Source organism: Schistocerca serialis, chromosome 3 (genome assembly GCF_023864345.2).
Source record: "Schistocerca serialis cubense isolate TAMUIC-IGC-003099 chromosome 3, iqSchSeri2.2, whole genome shotgun sequence".
NCBI lineage: Eukaryota > Metazoa > Arthropoda > Insecta > Orthoptera > Acrididae > Schistocerca > Schistocerca serialis.
In genome coordinates this window covers 957,799,269-957,805,268 of record NC_064640.1, presented here as the reverse complement: position 1 = coordinate 957,805,268, position 6,000 = coordinate 957,799,269, and positions in this window count along the sequence as shown.

The window sequence follows — 6,000 nt, the reverse complement described above, 5'->3', positions numbered from 1 at the left end:
ATGCGTATTAGCAGGAGGTGCTCATAGATCTTGCTGAGAATTGGCAAGAGGCTAATTGGCCTGTAGTGCTGCTGGAATAGAGGGTCTTTCCCTGGTTTGTGTATCGCGGCCACTTCTCCGTGTTTCCAGCAAGCTGGGAACTCGCGAGAGCGAGTAATCTCGTTGAAGACGTTCGCGAGGTGTGTGATCGACGAGGGTGGAAGGCTTTTAGCTAACTGATTGGTGACACTGTTGCGTCCTGGAACCCTTTTATGGGGAGGAACCTAATTACTTTTGCCATGTCTTAGGGGGCGAAAAGTGGGGGTTCGTCCTCTGGGTCCTCCTCAGCATTGAGGAAGACAGACAGTTAACAATGGACTACCTCTTCATGTTCTTCACCCTGGGGTTCTGCCGCTTGAAACTGCTTCTCAGAGTAGTCGGCGAGGGCGTTGACCTTTTCAGCATGGCTGTAGGCCAGACCCTGCTCGCCGTGCAGTGGCAGGATTCTAGCATGCTTTTCTGTGAATTGCTTGGTTGCTTGCCATAGAGTGTGATCGTCTACTTTGAGAGCTGTGAAGTGGTTTTGCCATTGCTGGTTTCTGTGCTCATTGAGCGCTACCTTCAGCTCTCTCTGTAGACTATTGAGCAACCTCCTGGTGGCCTGATTTCTGGTGATCTTCCACTCTTTTGTCACTTTGTTCTTGCGGCGAAAGTCCAAGTACAGCTTAACAGCTCTTCTTCTGGCCAAGCACAGGTAGCGCGCTTCATCAGTGATGCGTGCACCTCCGCTGCTCAAGTGCAACTCCTCGGTCTGCTGAGTACACAAGCACGATGGAAGTAAAAGAACTTCATTTTTTTCCTTTATTGTAATTTCATTCCCCTGCCCGTGGGGCAGGGGAATGAAATTACAATAAAGGAAAAAAAGGAAGTCCATCACTCTTCAGCCAATTGACTTTATAAAATACAGAAAGGGGGATTCTGACATAAAAAGGGGAATAAAAAAGGAGGACATAAAAATTACTGGAAATGGAGATGATGGAAGTTAAATTACACACTAATATGGGGACATGCACTGGGGGACAGTTAAAAGTCGACATAAAGTTAAAAGAACACAGCTGGCAATTTTGATGTGCGCATAAAAAACACTCAAGGTAAGAACAACATGAAAGGCGGCCACAGTGTAAAAGCACATGAACAATCATGGACTACATACAAGTCGATCACACAATTGAAACCACATCACTAGTTGACACCGTATAACGGCACTGAACACAACACGAACGCAGCACACTTGATAATGAATAAAAAACAGGGAGGATTTGATGGGGCGGGGGGGGGGGGGGAAGGTGGACAGGGGAGAAGAGGAAAGGAGGCGAGAAGGGGCAGAGAGAAAGGGGGATGAAGTGGGGGGGGCGTGCCAAAGGAGAGCCGGGGAGGGAAGGGACAGGAGAGGAAAGCAGCTGAGGAGAGGATGCAGGGACTCAGGGAGGGCACGAGGAAAACCCACTCTGGGAGAAGGAGAGGAGAGGGGAGAGGATAAAGGGGGCCCTGGGAAGGGGTGGGGTACAAGACAAGGTTACAGTTGGAAGGAAGGGTAGATGTCACAGCAAAGTTCAACATCCGGAAGACAAAGGTGCTGGAAATTGTCCTGATGAAGGCAATGGGTGGTGTGGATGTGGAGAGAGAGAGAGATACAGCGATAGAGACGCAGCAATGTGCGGGGGGTGGAGAGGAACGAGGAAACTAAGGGGTGGGGGGATCAAGCCTGCAGATGGTGTAAAGGATGCGGAGATGTTGGAGGAAACGGATGAGGTGGGGGAAGGAGATGAGGTCATACAGGAGTCGTTTGGGGGAAGGAAGGCAGATACAGAAGGCAAGGCAGAACGCATGGCGTTCGAGGAGTTGGAGGGCCTTGTGAAACCGGGGGGGGGGGGGGGGGCGGGGGCGGAGATCCAGGTAACGCTGCAATAACAGAGGATAGGATGGATAAGGGATTTGCAGGTGTGGAGGATGGTAGAAGGATCCCCGTGCCCAGCCAGACAGGAATTTCGGGGGGCGGAGGTGGGAATGGGCTTTCTGCTGGATGGTCAAGAGATGAGGGGTCCAGGTGAGGTCACGAACGAGTGTGAGGGCAAGGTATCTCAGTGTGGGGGTGAGCTGGATGAGACAACCATAAATGGTGAGGTAGAAATCGTGGAGACGGAAGTAGCGGGTGTTGCAGCTTATGATGATTGCCTGGGTTTAGGACAAGTTGATACGAAGGAACCACTGGTTACACCAAGTGGTGAACTGGTCAAGGTAGGTTTGGAGGATGCCTTGGGACCGTGGAAGGGTAAGATAGAGAGCCACGAAGACGGTGTCATCAGCATATTGGAGAAGGTGGACAGGTGGGGGTGGCTTGGGCATATCAGCGATGTACAGGAGATAGAGGAGAGGGGAGAGGACAGAGCCCTGGAGGACACCAGCAGTGGGATAAAAGATACGGGAGTTGGCGTTGTGGAGAGTGACATAGGAAGGACGGCGCGAGAGGAAGGAAGCAACCAGATGGACAAAACTGATAGGCAGGGCATAGGTTTGGAGTTTAAAGAGATGCCATACACGGTCATAGGCATTTTGGAGGTAGAGGGAAACAAAAATGGCGGAGCAACAGGAGTTAAGCTGGAGAGAGAGAAGGTGGACGAGGTTAAGGAGTTGGTCTTCAGCGGAGAAGGAAGGTTGGAAGCCACACTGGTTAATACCCGTAAATACAAAGTGTTCAGCACAATTAACGTTGCTGCTCAGATTGATTTGGCGAATAAAACGTGAATTCAGAAACACAATGAATTAGTTACGTTGGCCGCTGTGGCCGAGCGGTTGCAGGCGCTTCAGTCCGGAACCGCGCTGCTGCTACGGTCGCGGGTTCGAATCCTGCCTCGGCCATGGATGTGTGTGATGCCCTTAGGTTAGTTAGGTTTAAGTAGTTCTAAGTCTAGGGGACTGATGACCTCAGATGTTAAGTCCCATGGTGCTTAGAGCCATTTGAATAATTTTGAATTAGTTACGAAGAATAAACACATATTAAACAGAGTAGCAGAGTGCTTAATGTTTTGTGGAACTCATAGTTAGCACTAAGGGCTCACAATGAGAAACGGGAGTCAGCAAACTGTGGCAACGTCGTAGATTTGTTATCTCTTCTAGAAAGGCTTCGCAGCACCGTTAGATGATCACTTGAGCAGATCTAGTACTTCCATGTGTGAATATAGGTCAGACACGATACAAAATGAAGTTTTAGACTGTATGTATCAAGTTTATATTCAAGAACTGCTTTAGGACATCAATGCTGTCACTTTTATTTCTCTGTAGGCAGATGATACAATATGTCTTAAGCGCAGAAGTCAGTTTGTTATTTTACTGCCGTATATTAAGGGGAAGACAACTGTTGAAAGAGTCCTTTCCTTTGAAAATGTTAGTGACAGGAAAACATGTGGACTTAGTGAGATCCTAAAAAGAAGTCTGGCACCTTTCAATATTCGAGAAAATCACATTGCTCAGGCATACGACGGCACCGCAGTAATGATCGGCGGTATTGGTAGTGTACAGACTCTGATACAGAGTACTTTTGCATACGCCAAGTATCACTGTTACGCACACCAAATGAATTTCGTTATTCAGAATGCTTGTTCTTCGCAAATAGATGAAACTTACACGCTCATGTAGTAACTACTGTTCGAAAAACCAAATTACACCTATTGGAATGTTTTGATAAGATTGAGGAAGAAAATTCTCGGGATGATATTACAATAAGAGAAGCGTTTGCTTTAGGAAATTTATTTCACGATACAGATTTTTTGTCCCTTCCAAACTTTTTCTACGAGATTATGAAAGATGTTGAATTGTTGTATAACAAAGTTCAGATGAGGAGTACAAATGCCATTACTATATCCAATGCATTATGTCATTTTTGAGTCAGCTGTTTCTGAAATAAGAGAGAACATTGAAAGGTTTCCAGTTTATGAAGATGAAAGTTTTCCTTCTACAAGAAAACATTCCAAATATAGCACTGAACCTAATCTGACAGCGGATGCCGAAGTACTGTGTGACTTTGTGACCAACCAACTGAAAGGAAAACTACAAAACTCTGACGTATTCAGGCTTGGAAATTATTGATTCAAAGAAGTTTTCTTATTTCAGAAAACATTTTCCAGCCGCTGTAGTCAGTACATATTCATAAAGTTACGGTCTCATTATTTGCAACGATAAAATGAAAAGTGAAGTGTCAGTGATTTATCGCAATCATATGACTACAGCCATTACATCGGTTCGTGAGCTGTTCATCTGTCTCGTGGAACATTTCTTTAAAGGATCGTTTAGTGAAGTGCACAAGACACTACAGATCGCGCTAACTACACGTATTACAACAGCAGAAGCAGAGCGCAGTTTCAGCACTTTGAAAAGAATTAAAATGTTCCTCAGGAACAATATGGGTTAGGAAAGGGTGAACTCACTGGCTGTTTGTTCCATTCATAATCAGGAAATCAGTGAAATTCAAAACTTCAGCAACAGCGTAACTGATATGTTCGCCCGTCAGTAGAATAGGTGTTTATAACCACGGTTTAAGTAATCTGCCAGGGTACAGACCTCATTAGTTAACATGCTACTTTGGTAAAATACGCGTGAAACCACCCCCAGCCAAGAGTTTTCCCGGAGAACTTGCCCTCGGCCGTAAGGTAAAAGCTAGGAGGGTCCACATATTTGCTGTCTGGAGCATTCCCAATGGGGAAGAAGTTACATGTTTCCTGCCACAGTTACACCATTTTTCTTTTTATCCCACATTCAGACTAAAGAAACACAACTAGAATAGGTGTGAACATCAGCAGAAGGAGAGCTGGCGACACACACACACACACACACACACACACACACACACACACACAGAGAGAGAGAGAGAGAGAGAGAGAGAGAGAGAGATAGACACACATACACACACACACACACACACACACACACACACCAAAAAAGATAAAAAATGGTTAAGTGACATCTGTATATATTTTATTATTAGCTACAGTAAATCGTGGATTATATTTACACTACTGGCCATTAAAATTGCTACACCACGAAGATGACGTGCTACAAACTCGGAATTTAACCGACAGGAAGAAGATGCTGTGATATGCAAATGATTAGCTTTTCTCGGGGACACCTACAACGTACGGACATGAGGAAAGTTTCCAACCGATTTCTCATACACAAACAGCAGTTGACCGGCGTTGCCTGGTGAAACGTTGTTGTGATGCCGCGTGTAAGGAGGAGAAATGCGTACCATCACGTTTCCGACTTTGATAAAGGTCGGATTGTAGCCTGTCGCGATTGCGGTTTATCGTATCGCGACATTGCTGCTCGCGTTGGTCGAGATCTAATGACTGTTAGCAAAATATGGAATCGGTGGGTTCTGGAGGGTAATACGGAACGCCGTGCTGGATCCCAACGGCCTCGTATCACTAGCAGTCGAGATGACAGGCATCTTATCCGCACGGCTTTAACGAATCGTGTAGCCACGTCTCGATCCCTGAGTCAACAGATGGGGACGTTTCCAAGACAAAAACCATCTGCACGAACTGTTCGACGACGTTTGCAGCAGCATGGACTATCAGCTCGGAGACCATGGCTGCGGTTACCCTTCAGCTGCATCGCAGACAGGAGCGCCTGCAATGGTGTACTCAAAGACGAACCTGGGTGCACGAATGGCAAAACGAGATTTTTGGTTGCATCCGTGTTTGGCGACATCGCGATGACCGCACATTGTAAGCGTGTATTCGTCATCGCCTTATTGGCGTATCACCCGGCCTGATGGTATGGGGTGCCATTGGTTACACGCCTCGGTCACCTCTTGTTCGCACTGACGGCACTTTGAACAGTGGACGTTGCATTTCAGATGTGTTACGACCCGTGGCTCTACCCTTCATTCGATCCCTGCGAAACCCTCCATTTCAGCAGGATAATGCACGACCGCATGTAGCACCGCCTTAGACCACACGGCTA